Here is a 24,787-nt window from a genome sequence, read left to right as displayed (position 1 = left end):
AAAAGGAAAGGTTAGTGAGGTGACTATGTGCAAGTTCAACATATAAAACTCAATAGCTTTCCTAAACATTAGCAATAACGACTGAGAAAATATAATAATGAGCAAGACTTCAGACACAACAGCAACGAAATTGAAGCATCGAAGAAAAGAACCTAACAAAAATGTATAAAACTTTTATGAGAAACATATATTATGGAGACAACAGATAAGATTGTAAATATGGTAACATAATAATATAAAATTATATATAGCATAAACATAAATACATAAGCATATGCATATATAATATGAGAATACTTATATATTATAATAGTGTTATAAATATTTTTATTTGCTCCAAATCAATTTATAAAATCTACACAATTCCAGCAGAACCTCAATAAGAATAACAAAATCCAGGTAGCAGAAGAAGCGACTGTAGAAACCCTGTAGAACAATGAAAGATATAAAAATAAAATAGTGATTTTTTTTTTTATTGGCGTAGGAATATATACATGAACCAAAAGGAACGATGAGTGTCTGGAACAGCCCAACATCTATAATGACATAATATGCAATGAAGGCAACATTTCAAATCATTGGGGGGGAAATGGGCTATAATCATTGCAACCCATTTAGGAAACAAGACATCCCTGCCTCACACCTCTTATGAAAATAAATTCTAGATGGATTCACGATTTCAGTATAAAGGAGATGACTCTACAATAGTGGACAGTCCATGCAAGGAAGGTTTCTTAAGTAAGACATAACAAAAAATCATCAAGACTAGTAACTTTTTTCCTAAATCAGAATTTTAAACCCACAGGAGGAAAAAAAAAGAAACCACCTAAAACAAAGAAGACAAATTAACTGCAACAGATAGTGGGAGTATATGAGACAAAAGATTCATACAGGATGTGTTACAACATTTGCTTGTACACCACAGATCCAAACACTCACACCAATACCGAAACATATCCTACATACCGATAAGAAAAAGACAAGTAACCCAGGAGGAGACAAAGAGCAAAAATGACAAATGGCAATTGACCCAGGGGACAATATAAATATCCTTAACCTCACAAATCATCAGGGAAATGACAAAGTAAGACCGTGATCTTCCTCCCATTATATCTGCAAAATTGTAGTATCAAGAGCTGATTTCACTGTAGGGACAAAACCACACTGTAGCCGTTTTGAAAAGAAACCTCATAGCAACTATCACCCTGCCATCCCACCTCTTGCCATACACTCTAGAGAAACATGAGCCCACGAACGTTACCACTTGCAGAGCAAATGTTAGAAAACGACCCACACGATCATCGCAGGAGAGGGTACATGCAACACTATGCAGTACGTGTAGTCACTGGTTCACTGGAACCCTCCATGGTGGTTAAACCAAAGCAGGTAGCTCTCCTTGGAGGCGCTGTATGTAAGTTCTCGAAATAGGGTGCAGTGAGATAGTCAAGTAGCAGAACAATGCACAGACTCTGAGATCCCCTCCGTTCATGTAAAAACAAAATACAGGCACATGCTCGTCCAAATACACAAGGGAGAATACGCCAAGGGAGCATCTGGCTTTATCTGTGACATCTCAGTTGTGTTGAAGAATGTACCTCTGTGTTGTGCAGATCTTCAAGTGTCTTACAAAGAAAATACAAATAATTTTGTCCTTTCTATAATATCCTTAAACCAAAAATAACTTGTCCTGAGCCAAAAGGAAATGCAGGAGACCACCTTCTTCCTTGGAGAACGACATAACCCCCACCCCCAGGAGAACCATACAGGTAAAGGGAGAGAGGAGGATAAGGCAGGGGACACCCTGGGGCCCTCTCACCAAGGACCTAGCATCCCCCTGCCCAATTCACCATGAGTAAGAGGGCAGCCTTAAGAACGCCCTGTCTTCTGCTTATTCCTTCTCCCCTCCATCTTCATGCCTCATCCAGTCTGCAAGTTCAAGAGCAAACTTGATCTCTACTACATGACGGAGGGTTATACCACAAACACTGAGATAACTAAAAACACCAAATGGCTTCTTGTGATCCAGCCTCATCTGTAGCCGCATCCCAGCCTATAACCCCATCCCCCAACATGCACCAGCCCATTTACTCTCTTGCAAAGGCAGGGACCATCAGGAGACCCTCTCTTCCCAGATGAAGAAGCCCAGGCTCCAAGAAGAGGCATGGCTGAGGCCAGGTCCCAAGACAGTGAGGGATGGTGGCCCAAGGCCTGGCCACCTGTCTTACCAATCCTCCACAGTCCAGTCTTTCCCATAGTGTCTTCACTCTCAAACCATGGCAATTTTTACTACTGATGTAGATAAATTGACATTGATATACCATATCCCACTAATCCTGGCCTCCACTCTTTTTCTAGCACTGAGGACAGGGAGGATTCGTCTCACCAGAGCCCAAAGACCAAAACTTCTGGCTTTTGCTGAAGCCTCCCTCACAGATCCTGGTCCATGCGCCAGCCACATCAGCCTCAGATCACCTCACCTAGATCCCACTCTTCCCAGCTGGACTGACCTGCTTCCTTCCCGTATTTCCTACTGGCACTTGTACAGACACGTCTGGCAGATGGACTGCCTGTCCCCCGCCCCAGACACGGGAGCTTATCCTCCTTGCCCACAGGTCCCTGAAACTTAAAGCACTGAGCAGTCCCACTCTGAAATCTGCCAAAGGTGCAGAAAGACGGAAAATCATGTGGATGCCATCAGAGTCTCCTAGGCACCCAGTGCGTTAAAAAGATCTAGACTGGTTTGAACACGAGGAAATGAGCTAACTCTTGAAAGAACCAGCACACTGTCACCCCAAAGGGTATCCAGCGAAGTAGCGGTTCTCGGCTCTGGCTGAACATCAGAATGACTGGTGAGTTGAAATCTATGTCTTCATCTGTATATCTCTATCCATCAATCTATCAATACCCCACTCCATGAGATCTTGAGCCAACTGGCCTTGGACAGGACCCCCCCCACCCCCACCACCGGACTGGTGCTTTTTAATGCTCCCTGGCTTATAATGTAAAGCCACGGGTGCAAACAGAGATTCCAATCCACTTTTGGGGATCAAGGATCGCAGATTTGGGAGGAAGGCTTCACACAGGAAAAGAAAAATCCAGATAAGCAAGTGCAAGGAAACCAAATGAAACAATGAGAAAGCAGCAAACAGGAGAAACTGCCAAAGATAAATAAATAAGGGCATTTAGGTGGTGCAGTTGGTCGAGTGTCTGATTTTAGCTCGGGGCATGATCTCGGGTCATGAGATCGAGCCTGGAGTCAGGCTTCACACTCAGCAGGGAGTCTGCTTGAGAGTCTCCTCTCCCTCTCCCTCTGTCTCTCCTTCCCCCTCTCTAAAGAAAAAAAAAAGAAAGAAACAAAATAGTAATTAATGTCATCAACAAATATAAGAAGATACTGCTCCCCAAAACTTACAGTGGGGTGCTACAAAAAAGAAATGATGACAGAGCAGAAAGACCTCTTTAATTTCCAATTAAAAGTAGGAGAGAGTATAAAAATCTCACTACAGGAATTTAAAGATAAAGTCAGAAATGGGCCAAAAAGCAGAACAGAAAGGAGACAGAAAACTACAAAAGACAAAGATCCATAGGATGAAATTAGGAGGTCCAACATCAGCCAAATGGGAATTCCAGAAAGGGAGAAAAAAGAGAAGGAAATTATCAACTAGAAAATAAAAGGAAGTTTCTCAGAATTGAACCGAGGGCTGGGTGAGTCCGCTCTGGGCTCCGATTCTCTTTCTAGCTCAGCCACTGAGATGCCCCAGCTCAGGGAGCCAGAGCACCGAATTCCCAGGTTTCTCAGTTGTAGGCAGGTAAGACACCACACTGCGCAAACACACCACCCAAACCGTTTGCTCCAGGACCCAACCCTCCTTCCTCAGAAGTGCTGTGTGCCTGGGTTCCTTACCCTCTTCTTGTAGTCAGAATTTACAGACCTTTAAATTGTCTTTCTTGGAAAGAAACCTAAGTATATGAACCACTGGATTTATTTAGTAAGCATAACCTGGAAAAAGGAACTTGTTGAAGTCTGAAGGGTGAGGGAAGTGGGAGAAAGGGAGACAGAACGCAGGGAGAGAGAAACAGAGAATGAGGAGACACAGGCAAAGAGGAAACCAGGAAGGGACAGAAGTCCAGGGAGGGTAAGAGGAGACACTGAAACCCAACAGCACATCGGGGATGGGGACCCCATGGAGAGAAAGAAGAGCCACTTCTCTCTGCCACCAAACCCACGACCTGAGCCACAGTGTCCACCATAGAGTGGAAATGCATTTCAGTGTTTCCTGGTTTTCCACGGATACTTTTCTTGGAGCTGCGATCATACTAATCCAACCAGTCCTCTGCAGGGCACACTGCCACTGGCATCACGTGCTCATGCGCCACCCTCAGGTTAGAAGCTGGCATTGCCATCTCCACATTACTGGGAAGTGCTACAGGCTAAAAGACCTTCCCCACCCATCTAAGATCCTATGGAGGAAAAGTCTGGACCCAGGATCGTCCAAGGGATCGATCCAAGGGATCGTCCCATAAAAAAAAAAAACAGGCATGAATGTCTACTAAGAGTTCACGCTGACAGTCATGAATGAAGGCTAATACGAGCTTACATGTGTATTCTGAGGATCAGAGAGATAAGGGTAAGATGTCTGACAGTGCTCCCTGTTGTCACAATAACTCTGTGAAAATAGAAGGGGTGAGGGAGGAAGTCAAGACTCTGCACTGCAATGACCTGCCTAAAGTCACACCATGGGTGTCCCTGCCTCCCAGCCCAGAGCTCCTCCTTCCAGGTCTTCCTACACCCTTGTCCCCTCACATCTCTGACTCATGATCTGCTACTTGGGTGCAGACATCACCAAGCAAGCAAGTCTTCCAAACAGTGGGCGGATCTTCCTGAGCTTGCCTGATGACTCCTTAAAAAAAAAATGTATTCTCTCAATTAAGAAAGTTTTTCTTCTTCCTGATATGAAAATAAGTTCTACCACTAACAACGCTGTCCAGGTTCTGGGTCCTGAGATATTTCCATCCGCCCCTCTCCTCCTTACCATCCACTAAGCAAACCAAACTGGTGAGTGCTGATCCTGGGGTGGCAGCGAGGCATGGGACAGGAGAGGTGCTACCCACTAGCAGTTGAGGTCCTTGCCCTAAGACAGTTGGCGACATTTTGTCTTTTAAAACAGGAAAATCACTTTTACTAAGGACGCTGTAGAAGACACAACTGAGGAACACCAGAGACTCACTTTACAGGGTCCTCACTATACCTGCCCATGATGACATCTATGTACAGAATAAGACAACGTGGCTGATTTCTCCAAGAGCATGTGTCTCCCCTCTCTTTGATTAGAAATAGGCATCCAGGACAAGTAATATATAGTTATTAACAAGAGTGACAGTCACATAAACACCAGCAGGACACAAATCAGGCACATATCCTTGAATATCAGACATGACTTACTTTCATTTTTTTATGCAACTTCCTTGAAAGCCAAAAAGATTGTCCATAGCTATCCAAGTCCTGCCTGCTAGACAGATCTGGGCAACAGAGGAACAGAGTTACTGTTGATGGTGAGTTTTGGAGGAAATGTGAGAAAGAAGACCGGTGAGAAAGTGTCTACAGGAAAGTACCATGCAGATGTCTGTGACACTATCAAATCCTGACAGGGCAATGTGTAGGCTGGTGGACTTGAATCTGATTCTAGAATCAAGATTTAGAACAGCTGTTCAATAAAACTTTCTGCAATGATAGAAGTGTTTTATCTGTGCTGCCCAATATAGTAGGCTTTGAGCACTTGAAATGTGGCTAGTTCATTGAGAAATTGGTGTTTTAACTTGCTTCATTTTAATTAATTTAAATTAAATAGAAATAGCCACATGTGGCTAGTGGCTGCCATACTGGACAGCGAAGTTCTAAAATGCACTTCTTAAAGGGTTGGTTTGTGATTACCTTTAAGAAAAGTAGCCATTGTGAGAGCTAACCAGTTGCTTGTGAAATAAGTCCCATTTCTCTCTCTGATAGAGACATATGCAAAGAAGATCCTGAAAAAAGAATGCACCTGGGTTTCAACAAGATACATGACAGATCCTTCCCAACATTCTTGTGGGTCAAACCGAACTATGTTATATGGGATGTGACAAAGTGAGATGGATTTGTGCCTAACTGAATGATCATACTACAATGGCATCAGTTTGTGGATAACTCAATCTGTGGAGACTTTTTCAATGATTTGGTTGTATTCCATTGTGGGTGAAAATAAGGAACACAGCTGCTCTTCAGAACCACAGAATATGCAAAACTGAAAGGGTGGGAAAATATCCAGCCCAAGTACAGGGGTGGCAGAGGCAAGGCTTGGCAAGAGCATACATGGAATATCTCACATAGTGAAGATTCATCTAGTGAAACATACACTGTCATTGCCAGATACCCTAATGTGAGGCACAGACTTCATCTTGAAAGTGATGTCCTCACACTAATCCATTCTTAATCATACAGAGAGGCTTAATGTCTTTAAGATTAAACCAAAAATTTGCATCAGTAATTGCACTGTTGCTAGGTCCCCAAGACTGAAAGTTCATTTCACACAGCTCTCCCCATCTGTTCCTTTCACCATAAACTTCTATGATGAAGTCTATCTTCTTCCAAGGTCATTATTTTCCCCCCTTACCTTGAGAAGAAGTCAGCAGACATCCTTTTTGATAGCCCTTGTGACTAAGGGTATAGATAAAGGATATGTACAGAATGATTCATTTTCCTACGTGACATATAAAATCTGCATTACTTAGGATATTTGATGGCTAGGAGCAAAGCACCAGATCTTCAAATATTATGAGGCATCATTAACCATGACATAGTGGATAAAGCAAAAAGTATGATGCCTGATCAATCCTACTTCTGTCTATGATGCACCAGCTTGTGCCAGACTAATTCACTCACCAAGCAAAACCAGAAACTCTTGATGACATTTAAAAAAAATCTCTATGGAAACATCAGAGAGATGCCAAGACAACTAGGACTTGAGGGGCTGAGATCCTGACAAGCAAGAAAAAAATTTTTTTTAAGTTAGGCTCCATGCCCAGTGTGGAGTCCAATGTGGGGCTTGAACTCACAGCCCTGAGAACAAGACCTGAGCTGAGATCAAGGGTTGGCCGCTTAACCAAATGAGGCACCCAGGTGCCCCAAGACAAGCAATAAAATATAACTGAACTAATCTCGGCATTTTGTGCAGCTCTTCTCACCAAGGCATTTTTGTGGATTCATAACTGGTAGGAGCCAAGAGACTTAAAAACCGAGCAGGAAGTGGTGGTTAAGAAGCGAAAGGACTAAACAGAACTTTTGGCAATCTTACAAGATTGGGGATACAAGAAATTGTAGTTTAGGGCTACTAACACAATGAGAACCTGAGGAAGCAAACTCCTGGAGAGAAGGGGGAAAAGAAAAAGGAGTCTGATATTTGGATATGTTGGATATGTCAGGAAACATAACGTGGGTTCTGTTACAGACAAATTAAATAAACGAACATATCAATGAGAAAGGGAGAAGAGACCAATCTGTGTGCAATAATTCCACATAATTTGTTAGCTACTGCCCCTCATGGAGATGCAACATAACTTCCAGGTGATCAAGGTTAATAAGATTGATACATTATGTGCCCTTGATTTGATATGATGAAAAGGTTGCTTTTCCCTAGGCACTCTTTTGACCAACAGCCCCAACTCCTGTATAACCATTAGGAAAAAACTAGACAAACCTAAATTGCAGCACATTCTATACCTGACTAGTACTCCTCAAAACTGTCAAGGTCATCAGAAACAAGCCAAGTCTAAGAAGATATCACAATCTCAAAGTGCCTAAGGAGACATGAAGATTAAGTTCAATGTGGTATCCTAAATGGAAAACCTGGAACAGAAAAGGGATGTTAGGTAAAAACTAAGAAAACCTGAATGAAGGACAAACTATAGTTAATAATAATGTATTAATACTGGTTTATTGCTTGCCATGTACCCTGTTAGTATAAGATGTTAACAAGAGGGAACAGTGGGTATAGGATACATGAAAATTCCCTCTACTATCTATCCAATTTCTCTGTAAATCTAAAACTATTCTAAAGTTAAAAAAATAGTTTAAAGAAAGTTAGTGTAGTTATAATGACAGATGAAGTAGACTTTAGGAAAAAGACATTTCTAAGGGAAAAAGAAGTAATTCATAATAAAACATAGGGTAACCTCCTAGGAATACATTCCAAATTTAAATTCTAAATTTATATGTATTTAGTCATATGCTCTCAAAATGTATAAAGGGGAAAATTGACAGAACTATAAAAAGACAAATCTAAAATCACAGTGGGATACTTTAACACACTTCTCTCAGTAAATGATATAACAAGCAGAAAAGAGTCAGAATGGAAATAGATGTGAACATCATAATTACCAAAATTTTCCTTGTTGATGTATGTAAATTACTGCACCAAGAAACTACACACAAGTACACACAGAAAATTTTATCAAAATTAATCATATGGTGGGCAAATCTAAAATGAGTCTAAGCAAAATTTAAATGTTAAAAATCATAAAGGATATGTTTCTGGCTACAGAAATAAACAATAAAAGTGTGCTTAGAAAATATTCAGACATTTGGAAATAAACCACTTTGAAATAACTCACATATCAAAGAATAAAACAGTTATAAAAATTTAAAATATTTAGGATGCCTGCATCGTTCAGCCAGCTAAGCATCTGCCTTTAGCTCAGGTCATGAGCCCAGGGTCCTGGGATGGAGCCCAGCATCAGGCTCCCTGCTTATCAGGGAGCCTGCTTCTTCTTCTCCCTCTGCTACTCCTAGCTCACCCACCATGCTCTCTCACTCTCTAATAAGTAAATAGAATCTTTAAAAAAAATTAAAAACATTTGAACAGATTAATGAAAATACAACATATCAAAAAATATTGTTACATACTCATATTCATAGCTTTACTTTTCATAACAACCAAAGGTGGAAGCCATCCAAATGTCCATCAGTGGATGAATGGATAAAGAAAATGTGACATTTACATACAATGAAATATTATTCAGCCTTAAAGTGGAAGGAAATTTTGACATATTGTACAGCATGTATGAAATGTTATGCTAAGCTAAAACAAAGCAAGTCAAAAAGATAAATACTGTATGATTCCACTTAGATGGGGAGCACTTAGAATAGTCAAATTCATAGATAGAGAAAGTAGAATGGGGGTTGCCAGGGCTGGGGACAAGGGGAAAAAAGATGTTACTATTTAATGGGTACAGAATTTCAGATTTGAGGGATAAAACAAGTCCTAGGGATAAGTTTCACAACAATGTGAATAGCTAATACTATTGAACTATACACTTAAAAATGACAAATTCTTTCTTATGTGTTTTTTAACTATAATAATTAAAAGTAGTAGATTATAGCTAAAGCAGGTTTACGGGAAAATTTGTAACTTCCAATTCCTTTATTAGAAAATGAAAAAGATGTAAACATAAATAATCTAGATAACCCATTTACTTTCTTTTTTTAAAAAATGCATTTATTTAAGAAAGAGAGTGTAAGCTCAGGCGGGGGGAGGGACAGAGGAAGAGGGAGAGAATCTCAAGCAGTCTCCTCACTGAGAATGGAGCCTGAGGTGGGGTTCCGGACCATGAGATCAAGCCCTGAGCCGAGACCAAGAGTTGGGCACCCAACAAATTGAGCCACCCAGGTGCCCCATGGGAATATTAAATTTATAAATCCCTAGCAAGACTGATAAAAGTGGAAATGGAAGGTAGGAAGAGAGAGCATACACAAATCACAATATCAGAAATGAAAAGGTAGATATCATTTGTAAAAGATAATGATGGACGTTATAAATTACACAAACAATTGTGACAATGTTTATACATTCAGGAAGTACAGCTTCCTGAAATACAACTTAGCAAAACTGACACCAGATGAAAAAAAAAAATCCAAAGGGAAGGAAGGAAGAAAGGAAATAAGGAAAGAAGGAAGGAACGAAGGGAGGGAGGAAGGGAGGAAGGAAAAGGAAGAAAAGGGGAAGGGAAAGGAAAGGAAGGGAAGGAAGGAAGGAAAGAAAAGAGGGCCCCTGGGTGGCTCAGTCAATTGGGTGTCTGCCTTCAGCTCGAGTGATGATCTCAGAGTCTTGGAATCAGGGCCCATGAGGGGCTCTGTGCTCAGAGGGGAGTCTGTTTCTCCTTCTGACCCTTCCCTTTGCTTGTGTGCTGGAGTGCTCTCTCAAATGAATAAATTTAAAAATGTGAAAGAAAGAAAGAAAGGAAGGAAGAAAGGAGGAAAGGAAGGAAAGGAAGGGAGGGAGAAATGGAAAGGAAGAAAGGGAAAGGAAGAAAGGAAGGAAAACATTAATATTGCCCCTCAGTATTCCAGGGAACATAAAAGGAGGAAATACTGCCCAACTCACTTCATAAAATCATCATTATCTTGACACCAAAACCTGACCTTGACATTATATGAAAATAAAATTACAGGAAAATCCCTGTTAAACACAGCTGCAAAAAAAAAACTATTAGAAATTATTAAATCAAAAAGACTTGTACATAAAAATTTTATCATAACAGAAATCAGTGGGATTTAGTCCAGAAATGCAAGGTTGGTTTAATATTCAAAAATCAATCAGATAATTCACCACATTAATTAAAGGGAAAATATTTGTAGATTTTGTTAGATGCAGAAAAAGTATTTGATAAAACTCAAACCCCATTCATGATAAATCCGTAGCAAGCTAGAAATAAAAGGGAACTTTCTTACCCTTGTAAATACTATTCACAAAAAAACTGAGAGAAACCAGTTTAATTCAAAGTGACATACTGAAAAATTTTCCCCTAAGAGGGGAATTATTGAACAGGGGCTTGTAATCAGTACAGAAAGGAAAAAAACAAAACAAACAAACAAAAACCTCTCATTATTCAGAGGCAACATGATTATACATGTAGAAAATCTAAAAGAACTTACAAATAAATTATTATAACTAATAAATGAATTTAACAGAGTTGCTAAATATAAGGGAAACACATAAGAAACAATCACATTTATAAACACCTGTGGAAAGCAATTATAATACAGAATTTAAAAAAAAACACTTTTGACAGAAATAACAACAGCAAACAAAACAATACCCAAATACCTTGGAAGAAATCTAACAGAAGATGTTGTACATATAAAACTATATAATGTATCAGGAAAATTTAAACTCAAAGAGAAATAAATGACAGGTTCACAGTTTGGAAGACAACATTATAAAGGTATCAACTTCTTCTTAAAGAATCTATAATTCAAAGGGCTCACATCAAAATCTCAGTCAGATTTTGTGAGCAAGTGTTTGTATAGAAATTGATGGAATGGTTGGTTCTAAAATTTATATAGGAATGCAAAGGGCCCAATACAACAAGATAATCTAGAAAAAAAAAAAAACTGAAGGAGCAGAAGTAAATACTTATTATAAAATCACAGTAATTAAGATATTGTGGTATTGGTGGTACTGGTACAAGGATAGACCAACAGACCTGCAGAGCTGAACAGAGTCACACACACACAATTTGGAATATTGTAGTGTGTTGTGATCACAACACGGAGCATGGGATCTACCTTCCCATACAAAATTGGTTTGGGTGTTGAGATTGGTGATTCAGCAGTTATCAAAAGGGTATGAAGAGATGAATTACTCACAGATTGGTCTTTCTGGGGAGAATATGGCAGGCACAAAAGCCAGTCCAAAAATGTCTTGAGTGGCCATGGTGGTTAGGCCACAGAGGAGTGTGCATACAGAGGCTTACGAAGATGTTGTCTAAACTTCCCACCATAACCACTCAAGATTATATGCCAGCTTTCTTACTAGCTTTCCCACAGGTGGGCAGAAAGAAAAGTAGGAGGTGGGGTTTGAAAGCAGCCAGCAGTCAAACACCAAAAGGCAGAGTCAGACCTTTATTCCACTGGAAGAAAACTGAATCTCGATGTCTACCTCACACCATATGAAAAATCAACTCCAAGTGGACTTAGATCTAAAAGTGAAAGTTCAAACAATAAAGCTTTGAGAAGGAGAAGAATGTTTTCATGTTCTTGGGTATGCATAAATTTCCTAAACAGGGCACAAGAAGAAATTACCTTAACGGAAATGATTCACAAGCTAGGTTTTCTCTTCACCGAAAGATACCACTAAAAGTGGGAAAGGGAGACGAAGAAAATACATGGAATGCTGGCATCTAACAACGTCATCAGGCACTGAGCGTGTAAAGAAATCCTACAAAGCACAAAGAGAAAGAAAACCCAACAGAGAAACGAGCCAAGGACTCACACAGGAAGGTGAGTCGTTACAAAAGAAGATACCCAGAGAAGCTACAAAAATATTTTTTAAAAAACATACTCTACATCATTAGTTTTCAGTGAAATGCAAATTAGAACCACAGGATCCCACTCTGCATCCACCAGAATCAATGTCAAAATGGCAACACATGGGGATGTGGAACAACTAAAACTCTTACACTTACATGGGGGTGAAATTTATTAAAACCACTTCAGAAAACGGATCGGTAGTGTTCACTAAAATATAAACATACCCATGCCCTATGACCCACCAACTCCACCCCTAAGTAGAGCAACAGAAATGCCATCACCCTTGTGCACCAAACATATAAGAATGTTCCCAGCAGCAATAATGACCAAAAACTGGAAAAGATCCACATTTCCATCAAAAGTAGAGTGGGTAAATTCCGGTATATTTACACAATATACAACTTCATGAGTGAAAAGCCATCAGCTACTGCCCACTCAACACCAGGCATGATTCTCATTGAGTGAAAGAAGCTACGACAAAAGGGTACAAGCTGTAGAAATTCATTTACTCAAAAATTCAAAAATTAGCAAAAATAGTATTTGGTGATAAGATTCTGGTTACTTTTGGGTAAGTGGGAACGCGGCTAGGAGAGAAGGCGAGGGGGGGATTCTTTGTTTCTAGAGACGCTTTCCTTTCTTCATGGGATGATAGTTACAGAGATGTATTCACTTTGAAAAAATTCACGGTAATAAACACAGGATTTTTATACTTTCTGTTCATTTAACCAAGTTGAAAAACATATTTGAAAAAAATAATATGGTCTCTATTGCTGGTCTTGCGCACTATGCAATCAACAGAGACTCTGACAAGGTGAGTCTCCAGCACCACCTCCTGCTTTTAGTCAACTTTCTTAGTAAGTCCAAGTGGTCTTTATGGGGTGAGGACTGTTATAGAGAAGGAAGAGGAATGCAATTCAGATGAGACTGGAGAAGCCACCATATTATGGGCAAGGGCTCATCTTTTAAGGTTTTCCTTCAGATTCCATTCTGAGCCACCAGTGCCTGCTGTCCAGGCAGGACAGCAGTGTAAACACTGCCCTCATTTCTGTGAGTCAGGCTTCCTGGAGCCTTCTCTCTGAGGCCCTGGTGCTCCATAGGGGTAAGGCCCCTAGAGAGGGCACCCAGGCTAGTCTTACTTCTGATAGTCCAGCATCTGGAAGGAGGCTCCAGCCTACTTCCCCTACACACACAGACATACACACACACACCCACAGACTCACATCCACATACATGCATGCACACTCACACTCACAAACTCACACATTCTCACACAGAGACTCACACTCACATACACTCGGACACATAATTGGACTCATACACATTCACATACACTTATACTCACTCATATACACACACATACTCACACAGACTTATACACACAGAGTCACACTCAAATACATGCGCACATAGACTCACACTCAGACTCACATGCACTCACAGAGACACTCACATATACTCAGACACAGACACATAATCGGACTCATACACACTCACACACACTTATACTCACATACAAAACATACACAGACTTCTACACACAGAGAGACACTCACACTTACAGATTCACACACTCAGACACAGACGCATACACAGACTCATACACACCCACACACATACATACAGTCACACAAACCTCATATACACTTACATACAGACACATGCTCGAATTGTATGCACTCACACACAGAGACTCACTCACATAAACACACAACAGACACACACAGACACATACACTCACCCAAAGACTTATATACACTCTCATACACATTCCATCCTGATGAAAGTACCACAGAGAACGGCTTCCCACCTGGGCCAGGCAGGAGAAGGACAGAGACATGGTCTTGATGACATGTGGAGCCGAGTGACAGGAAAGAGGAGAGACAGAACACCAAGTCCCACAAAGATGGGAAGGCAGGTACTCAGGGCCGTGAAGACTAATTGTAGATAGAACCTCCCCACATGTTAAGTGTCTCTGTGACCAGCCCTGTGCTTTTAATAACATTCACTAATATAGTGCTGCGTTCCTTCTGTTATTCAAAATGCAGTAAGATAAACAGAACATAAAATTTACAATCTAGGCCATTTTTTAGGGGTCCGGTTCAGTGGCATTAAGCACATTCACACTGTCATGGGTCCACCACTCCCATCCATCCCCAGAACCCATTTCTCTGGAAAATCTGCCCTCTCTGCATTACACTCCCCCTTCACCCCTCCCCAAGTCCTCTGCTGCATGAGGAAACAAAGAGGCATCAGGTCACAAAGCAACCTTCCCATCAAAGCAGGGCTGGGCTCCGGAGCCATCTGGGTGTCCTCCCCCTGCCGAGGGGCGGTAACCACGATTGTGGGCACCAAGGGCAGGAGGCAGGCAGGTGCCTCCGAGTCTGCAGGGGAGGGCAGCCGCATGCTTCACTCATTGTGCCCCACAGCACCCAGCTCAGCGGCATACTGTCCAGCCTCGCCTAAGACATCGCGCCCAGAAGCCTCTCTTCTCTGTAAGATGGAAATCACCGCATCTGCTTACACAGTTTAAGGAGCTCTGATGAAGCCTGATTCTACGTCTGGCACACCACTGTGCTCAATCACAGGCCGCTCCTGTTGCCATTGGGTCTGAGGTAGATGGGGAAGGAGTGTGCAGGCAGAAGAAGTGAAACCATCTGCAAGGTACCTTCCATGCAAGGGGCTGCCCGGTGCCAACACAGGACCTCACAGAGAAAACAGAGGCAGCCTGGTGGCTGCAGAGCCTGAAAGAATCCTTGGGTTCAATAAGCCGCCCACAGAGCAATGAATATGGGCACAGCTAAGGTTGGTGAACTCCAGCTTACACCCCATCCCATCCCCACAGAAGCCTGAGGAAGGGAAGGAAGCTATGATTTATCTTGAAGCTAATCGCTCACCAGAGCTGATGGATTTTCTGACATGAAGTCTCACTGTGTTGCACGCAGGAGCTGATTTTCCTTGGCAACGGACAAGTCTCTCAGCCTGGAACAACATCCCAGAGCTCCTGTCACACGACGTCCCCACGTCGCTACCGGACCCGAAGTCAAGACTGTCAAGGCCGGGTATAGACAAAAAAGCCAGACAAACACCCTGACAAGTGTCATTCTCCTCAGGCAGGACCTGCGGAGGCCACACAGATAGTCCACATTTTCAGGGCTCAAAATGGTGGTGGAGGTCGGTTGTCTTTGGGAACTGCTTTCAGAAGCTGGATGAGTCAAATCCAGCCTCCCAAAGTATATTTGCCACTATTGGAGACATTTGTTCAAAGACGAACGCAGGTGCTGACCATACATCCATCGTGGTCACTCCTTTCTGCTCCTCACAGACTTGACTCCCACCTCCCAGAGAGAACAGAGGTCATGGCCAGAAAGGCCTCAGAGTCTTTTCCTCCATTAGCTCCCTCCAGAAAGCAGCTCTCTTCATGGGCACCCAGGCTCCATTCTCCCTCCTCGCTTGTCTGTTACATGCTGCATCTGTTCTCTCCTCATCCGTGAACTTCACTCAACAATCTTCCATCTCCACAGAAAAATACCTTGTTCCCTTCTGTGCCCACCTCTTTCCCTTCTCCCCTCCTTTGTCCGTGTTCATGCAAAAGAAAAATCCCACAGCCAATTTCTCCATTTTTTAAAAATCCTTGTGGTCCAGCGACTCCCACCTCATCACTGAAAATCCTCGACACCCTTCGCTCCTGGTTCCCACCCACTTTCCCGCCATTCTTCTCAGGCTCCTCACTCCCCTCTGCAGTCCTCCACTCCTCATGGAGGTCACACCCACCCGTGGCCTCAGCCAGCCTGGGTAAGGGCCGGACTCCTCAGCCTCACCCCCACCCCCTCAAAAGCTCTGTAGCCCTCCCTGAAGTAGTAATTCAACCATTTTTTTCCACCTCAAATATGGTCTTCTCTCCCTCTGAATTCCCACCTCTTGCTCCCACCACATGGCTCTGCCAGCTCTTCCTCCACACCCTACCAGCCTTTCCTCAAAATACCTCATCTCTCCTCAGGAACCATATGAGGAGCCTCCAGCACCTGAGCCTTCGCCCTTCCCCTTGCCTTCCACAGATACCTATGTGTCAGCCCTCTGGTGAAGTCCTGTCAGAGTTCTCTGTGGCCATCTGAACAGGACAGTCTGGCCTCTGTTACCTCATCCTTTGGCTCCTCTGTCAAGCCAGTCAAACTGCTGTTGGCCCTTGAACAACATGGGTTTGAACTGAATGGGTCCATTTATGTGTAGACTTTTTTTCAATAAATACAGTACAGTACTCTTAATGTACTTTCTATTCTTTATGATTTTCTTAATAACATTTTCTTTTCTCTAGCCTATTTATTGTAAGAATACAGTATATAGTACATATACAGAATATACGTTAATCAACTATTTATGTTACTGGTAAGGCTTCTAGTCAACAGTAGGCTACTAGTAGGTAAATTTTTGGAGAGTCAAAAGTTATACACAGATTTTCAACTACACGGGGCAGGTGGAGTCAGAGAAAATGAACACTTTCAAATCTCCTATAAACACCTTGCCAGGGCATGAGTGGTGCTTCCTCCCTGACCCCTGAGACCAGGGTATGGCCAATGACATGGCCTTCCTCATAAGTGAGGGTCTCTGCCAAGGCTGCTAACAACCACAGGAGCCCTTCCACAGTCCAGGAGCCAAGCCAGGCACTTCTAATTGCTAATTTTCACCATGACAGCCACCTTGAAGGACCAGTGGGCCACCACCATATTTCCCTGCAGACTGACCAAAGGACATTAAGTGATTTGTCCAAGAAAGGAGGTGAATCTCTGGTGGTTCCAAACTCTATGAAAACAACACTCGTGGCAGCCTGCTCAGCCACAATAGAGGAGACCCCCGCAGGGCTCCTCTAGAAGACTTAGGGAACCATTCCATAAACATAGATGTTGTTTTTCAACCGGTCCAAGCACAAGCTATGGTATAAAAATTGTTCTGACTTCAACTAGCACTTCTTTGTGTATCTAGAAACACCTGTGGTCCAAATCAGTTTGGAAAATGATGAGTTAAGCAGAATTAAGTAAGCTCTTTTCTTGCAGGACTTCTAAAGGCTTTAGGATGGCGCTCTGGGACTCTCCAAGAGGGGGCAGTACACACAGCGCGTCCCCAGCCTGATCTGAATGCAGATTACTATTTTCAGGAACATCACAGGGGAGTCCACAGAACACAGTTTGAGAACGCCAGCTTACATACTCATGTAATTATAATTGGAAGTGGGTCTAATTAATTAGATCTGAATGTCATTAATAAAAAGTTACATACAGTAATGGCTAACTTCCTTCAATTTAATCACACTAATTATGTTGGGCTCAACCTAGTAGCAGCTCATCCTGCTATTTTCTTAACACATTCTTTATCTTTTAAAAAAGGTGTTGATGAAATTTTTTCTCTCTTAACGTGTAACTTAAAAAAAAAAAAAGTTAGGTGTCAGAGCAGACATTTTCAAGTATTTGAAAACACACATACCAAGCCTGAAAGCAAATAATGACCAGCTCCAGGCCCTCCTTTTGCCTCCTCCAGGGAGGTACACCAACAATATTGGGGAGCTATTACAGGCCATGTGCTCTCCACCCGTGATGCGGTTCATTCTCACAACCACCCCCGAAAACCATGAGTACAGTTGAGGACAAGTTGCTTCTGCAAGTTTACGAAACTAGAGCTATATGATGATCACAGCCTTCCACAACATCTACTACCCACTAGGCACTGGGCAGGACATCGTGAAGGATGCAAAACAAGCGGGCTTGCAAGTCCACAGAGAGATCAGCAGCACAGCAGAAAAGCACAGAGTAGGCGCATATGGGGCTTCAATGTCCAACGAAGACCCCAAAGCAGGTGGCCCATGAGCCTTGTCTGTCAAGATGGGGAGAAGCACACAGAAGAGCAATTGGCCACACAGAGCCAAAAAAAGGACCCATGGAGACACTTCTGTTGAAACAACAGGGCAGACCAGTGTACAAACCCTGCCTCGTTCAGCCAAGATACAGAAAAATCCCAAATGTCCATCAACAGATGAACAGATAAAGAAAATGAGGTATATATGCACAAGGAAATAGTATTCAGCCTTTAAAATGAAGGAAATTCTGCCATTTGCAACACCACAGATGGACATGGAGGACATTATGCTACATGAAGTAAGCCCATCACAGAAGGACAAATACTGCATGATTCCTCTTATATCTGAAGTCCTCAAAGGAACAGAAGTAGACGTAGAATGGTGGCTGCCAGGGGCTGAGGGGAGGGGGGAGTGCGGAGCTGCTGAATGGGTGGGAAGTCTCCATTAGGCAAGATGACTAAGTTCTAGAGAACCTCTGCGAACTGTAATGCCTACAGTTATAGTACAAGACTGTACTTCAGAAAATGTTTAAGAAGGCAGATCTCAGATTAGGTGCTCTTACTGCAAAATAAACAAAAAACAAAGGGGCACAAGGGAGCTTCTGGAGGTGATACATAAGTTCATTACCTGAATCGTGGTGATAGTAACATGAGTGTACACCTATGTCTAAACTCACCAAACTGTGTACACAATGTGGTTTTTTTGTTTACTGGTTTTACCTCAATAAAGCTGGGAAGAAAAAAAGAAGTCTTAACCATTTCAATGACACGAATGCAGAACCATCTATAAAAAGGTGAGCCTAGGAAGCCAGCAGCTCCAGTTGAGTTAGAGGATTAGCTAGTAAGTAGGAGCAGGATCACCCTTGCCAGACGGACACACAACACAAGAGCAGAGAGGTTTGTGTGGGCACAGAGCGAGTTGGGTCACAGACCCTTTTCTTTATCAGTTTTTTCAAGTACACAGGAGCAAGCGTAGGCAGTAACTTAACATCCATGGATACACCCTTCGGGCTTCCCCATCATTATCATCCCACCTCCTTCTTCTTCATATTATTTGCTCATTTTTAAAATTACATTGTCTCTTTTCTAATGGATTTGAAAGAGTTCCTTATACAGACGGAATGCTAATCCTGTACAGTAAAGGTATCTCAGATATTTACTTCAGGTAATACTTCGCTTTTAACGTCGCATAGTGTGTCTGCTCTTAAAGAAGTTGCTAATATTGGTGTTTAGTTAATGAGCCTTTTCTGTGCCTCTGTGTGGGTGCCTTACCTTGTCCTACCTCAAGGGCATACAGAAAATCTCTTCTATACATTTTACTATCTTGCCCTTCGTTGTCATTAATTCTGTTGGCATTTACTTGTGTGTATGATGTGAGGTAGGGATCTCATTTTCTCTCTTCCCATGTGGACAACCATTCGTCCTCCATCATTCCCCACTGGATCAATAACACATCTCTGCCACCTCCCATGTCCTGCATGTGAGAGTTTATTGGGCTCACTATCCTGTCCCACCTATCCCTCTGTCCTCCCTACACAAATACCACAAATACCACCCTACACAAATAACATCCATCAGGAATCTCATGGTCTCACCCTTATGCCAGCTTCCCCTTAACATTCTAGCATTGTGTTTTCTTTTAAGGTCTAGTAGCTGGGAATTTCACTGCCTTCTTTGGATCTTATACTTTAGGATGACTCTTGGTCAGATTTTACATGGCACTTTTCCATGTAAGAGCATGCTGACATATCAGGGAGCCATTTCCATGCACGCAATGTCTTCTAACTTAACATATTTTCTGAGACTTACCATGATTTAAACATAGCTTATTAATTCTCCCACCATTTCTTCAGGAAATCACTAAGTTTATATATATTTGGCCCTTGAACAACATGGGTTTGAAATGTGAGCCCACTCACATGCGTACTTTTTAAAAATAAATATGCCACAGTGCCGTAAATGTACTTTCTCTTCCTTATGATTTTCTTAGTAACATTTTCTTTTATCTAGCTTATAATAAGAATACGGTATATAGCACATATAACATAAAAAATATATGTTAATCGAATGTTTCAGTTATCACCAAGGCTTCCAGTCACCAGTAGGGGATTCATAGTGAAGTTTCTGAAGAGTCAAAAGTTATTTGCAAATTTCCACCTATGTGAGGGTCAGTACCCCTAACCTCCCATTGTTCAAGGGTCGACTGTAATTCCAAGTCACACATCCTGTAGGATTGATACCATACAATAGTGAGGCCAAGGATTTAATTCTCCTGGGGTGGGGGGAATAGAACACAGCCCCAAACTTTTACCGAGGGTAGAAGCATACTCCCCAAGTTCTTCTATGAGGAAATGCCAGACACAGACTCTGGGTATTGGTATTCTGATGTTATAGAATAGTTCTTTTGCAGTAGAAAAAATAAATAAATAAACCCGGGTCTCTTCTCTCTGCAGCTCTCCTCACACAGATCCATTCTAGCATAATTGACATTTAAAAATATCCATCTCGTTGCCACTTTTCTCTCACAGAAGAAATATGCTCTTCTGCAGGGAAGCTGTTGAGAATTATAATGAGTACATTCACTTAAACGGCAGTCCCATTACACCGCAGACGGGTGAGCACAACCGGAAAGAGAGTGAGACGGCTTGCCTATTGCAGCTGATTTTGATACTCTAATAGTATTTCAGGATACATAAAGATCCCACTAGGTCTTTTCTGGGCTCAGAGGAAAAAAATACCTTATACGTTAGAGGCACAACACAGAATTGCCCCGCGGCTCCATCAGGAAGCCACGACAACGCCAATTTCATTTAGATAAACTTCAAGAAGCCAATTCCACGGTGGACAGCTCCTAGAGGACCGACGGACTGCACCAGCCCTTTGACCGGGGGCTCCCAGAAGATGGGAATTTCACTGCAGTTGTGAGACCCCTTCCCCATAAGAACCTCCCTCTTTACAAGCTATCCTTGCTGCTGGTTACCCACAAAATCTCCTCCCTTCCCAGAATCCCCCCAAACTCTTCAGCATTGTCACAGCTGAGGGCAGGTGACGCACCTCCTCTATTTGAGGCCGACGAATGTTTACGAGTCTAAAATTAAACAGGATGGAAAAGGCCTCGTTGAGAGCACCAAAGTAAATTCATGAACTTTAAAGACTGACAGCCGAGGAAAAGTTCAGAAAACTGCTTGTTTATTCCTATGCCCAAACACATTAACAGTCAAGCAGCTCCGCTGACATTTCACCCTCTGCTTCCTTGGAGAGGGGCTGATTGTTCCAACTCTTCAATGTCTTAGGAATGTGTCCTCTTCCCTACTGGTAAAGCCACTGCAGAATGCATCCAGGACATCTGTGACAAGAACACCCCCCAGTACGATGGCAGGTGAATTCCTGCCCATGCACAGCAGCGTGCTCATGGGTGGCGACCTACAGGTAGGACAGAGGCTGCTTTACAAATTGAGATCAATGCATCTGCATCGACTTACAAAAGAAGCCTCTTGCAGGAAGCCCAAACAGCAATCCCAACTACTTCTGGGACCCCTCTGCCACCCCAGAGGCAAGACAGTGGTTTGAGACCCAGGTCTTGACGCTCTGGTATCCCAACCCTGCCCCTGCTGGTCTTCATCTTTACCCTCAGAATTGGCACAGAGCTTCCCCACTGGGAAACCCCAAATCTTCCACTCTTTTGGAAGTCCCCAAGCCACTTTCCTATCTGTGATGCTCTGGACTGCTGACTCCCGGAGCAGGCCTAGCCAAGGCTAGCAGCGCTCCCTCCCACAGACGCATATACCCAGGGAATCCACCAGAAGCTCAGATCTGCTCTGGAATGGAGACACAGAGACCACTCCTGGCCCAGCTTCCTCGCCTCCAACAACAGTCTGCCCTCCACGCCGTTCTCCAAACATACCCCATCTCCTAACACCAGCGACCCCACAACCAAGCCACTGGGGCTCTTCAGCCCAGGAGAAAGAGCACCTACTCATTTTCAATCAGAACACGCCTCCTGCAAGCGTCCCTCATCGAAGGCACTCAAGGGGCACCTGGGCTACAAAGACCCATGCAGATCTGCTGCTGTAGGTCCTACTCACAAGAGCAAGCTGAGTGCCTACAGTAGCCCAGTTCGATCAGGACCACAATCTAGCTTCCCCCGTGGGGCAACAGCAACACGGGCTGTCCCTCCTCCCTGAGCAGCTTAGGAGGGTTCTTTCTGATCCAAGTTAAATTCTTCCTCTCAGTGTCCTGGTATCTCACGGGGGTGCACTTCCAGTTAGGCTCAAAACATTCCCCCAGTTTAATACTGCAAGGGGGGTTGTGCATGGCATTTATTGTTGGTGATATCTAGCTACTTTTGGTATAAATCAGAATCGAGGTAGGAGTTACACAAACAAGTGCCTGAATCCGGTGAGGACTACGGTTTTCACAAGCACTAGTATAGAGAGGAGGGCACGTATGGGAGAGGGGGATGTTGCCATTGTCTTGGGGGTGGTGGCAGGGAAAGGTGCCCGTTCCAGGCAACATCAGTGCCCGCAGACAGCCCCGTGCTCCCCGGCTCCTTGGCTGGGAATCAAGCCCCAGCCTCAGGCCCCCTGTGGGCAGACGAGTGCTGAATTACACATCCACAGCTTCCCAGAAAATAAGGAACTGTGGCAAGTGCCCAGTTCCACCGGAAAGGTCATGTCCCTCGAGTAAAACAATTCCATTTCACACATGTCCGAAGCAAAACCTCACTCCATGCAAGGTAAAATTTCTTACCGAAAACAAGTGGTTTCGTAATGTCCCCCAAAACCTGCTGGTGACGAAATCTTTCTGGAATAAAACAGAAGGAAAGAGAAGAAATTACTTGGGTTTCCAAAAACACATGGGTGTTCATACAGAGCCCTTTCAAATACAGACATCTGAAGGAGTGAGAGGTTTTGAATTACCTGGAAAAGTGAACCAATGATAATTCTAATGAGATGATCACAAATTACCAGAAACAAATAATTAGAATGTTTCTTTAGCCATTTCTCACATAATGATTGCCTTAAGAGCGTGGTGTTGGGCAAATAAAGCCATGGCTTGTGTATCCCTCCGGAAGGAGAGACTCTCCGCATTTTAATGAAGCTCCTCAAAGCCCTCATGAATATGTATTTCCCCACAACAAAGCTTGACCCCACCAGTGTGCAGAGCCGGTATTCTGGGACACTTTCAGAAGGAGGTGGGTGTGCCTGTGGGGGCTGGAGAGGGGTGAAGAGAGATTAAAGCAAAGAGAAAGAAAACCGGGCCACCATGCATTTCCTATGCGCAAGTTCACCGTTCTCACCCTTCCTCTTGGGCAAGGGGGCTTCACAAAGAGAACAGAAAAGAGGCCATCAGGCTTCGTACTCCACTTGGACAGCAAAAGCTTTGCAGATGAAAAGTGAAGAGGAAGTCCCTTATATTCTATGTTCCAGGGCTCAAGGTGAGACCCTGGGTTAGATCAGGAATTCAAGGTGGGGCAGCCGATCACCAAAGAGCGGGAAGCCTGGGGTGGTGAAGAGGAGGGGGATTTATTGGTCTTAAACATCACATCCAAATTCCTCTTTTTCCTCAATATAAAACAGTATGTTAACTATAGAATTTAAATTTTTTAAAAAATTCCTTTCTCCCTCCAATTTGGCCAAAGACACAAGGCATTATAAAGGAATGTCTTTGTTCCTTTCAGAACCACACCAATGGCAGCCTCCTCCCAGGGGCCTCAGCTACTGGGAACAGAAGGTCTAAGAGCATTTCATGAATAGCTGTGCTGGTTGGACAGTTCATTTTCAGTCTGGTCCTGGGGTCTGAAATCACAGGGAATGACATCATTCTTGGGGGGAAGGTAATATGGTCTTGCTATTGGCACAGGCAGACAAAGGTTTCTACTTTATCACACAGGTCTCTCCTGGACCCAGTGTTGCCACTTTTTTTTAATGAAACCTGATAGTGGCTCTCATTTCCCTAGATAGACATTGCTAACAGTGGGTTTTAATCAAGGAATTTGGGGGAGTTTCCTGCCACCCCAAACTGGCCCGCTGCAGACACCTCTAGTCCAGATAATTAAAAAAAGATTGGGGCGGGGGAAAAAAAGATTGGCTCTCCCTTAGAAAATTGAAGATGCTTCCATTCTGACCAAGCCTTTTGTATATGTGTAATCTGCTTGCCTCTGCTCAGGGGCAAACTGACATCCATCCACATAGCTGTTCAATTTCTTCCAAAGGTGCAGTGCTTCTGTTGCCTTTCCAATCCCTTTACACCACTGGCCCCAGTTTTATCACATGTAAAGCATGGACAAGAAGATCATTCTCAAAGTTGGTTGGGAAGGTGAAGGCCACAAGGCCTCCAAAACACTGCCTGGGAACTCATTAGCATCAAACAGTATTTCCTTCTTTATCCCCAAATTTTATCCCCAAACCCCACCATCCCAGGACCTCTAAAAAGAAGTGATGTCCGGGTTGGCATACACCCTAAATGCTATGTCCAGAGGCAAGAACCCCTCCCTGGTGGTCCTAAGACAGGGCCTCGATTCCTTACTCTTATGAACTCCAGCAGGTTAGTGAGAAGGACCTCTGTCCTCTCCCAGAATCCCCTACTCCAGCTCTGGGC

At 43.1% G+C, this 24,787-nt stretch overlaps 1 protein-coding gene across 2 annotated transcripts in view; it reads right to left on the bottom strand.

Moving 5' to 3' along the window:
- APBA2 (amyloid beta precursor protein binding family A member 2) overlaps nucleotides 1-24,787 on the bottom strand; it is a 235,766-nt gene that overhangs the window by 98,760 nt on the left and 112,219 nt on the right. For both annotated transcript variants that reach the window (XM_032835964.1, XM_032835963.1), the window contains exon 3: nucleotides 22,937-22,990. The gene's annotated coding sequence lies outside the window, so the exon portion shown is untranslated. The remainder of the gene's footprint in view (nucleotides 1-22,936; nucleotides 22,991-24,787) is intronic.

This window comes from Lontra canadensis, unplaced genomic scaffold (genome assembly GCF_010015895.1).
Source record: "Lontra canadensis isolate GAN:19392208 unplaced genomic scaffold, GSC_riverotter_1.0 scaffold89, whole genome shotgun sequence".
Taxonomy (NCBI): domain Eukaryota; kingdom Metazoa; phylum Chordata; class Mammalia; order Carnivora; family Mustelidae; genus Lontra; species Lontra canadensis.
Note: the sequence above shows the minus strand (reverse complement) of the source record. Positions and strands in the feature narration are given on the sequence as shown.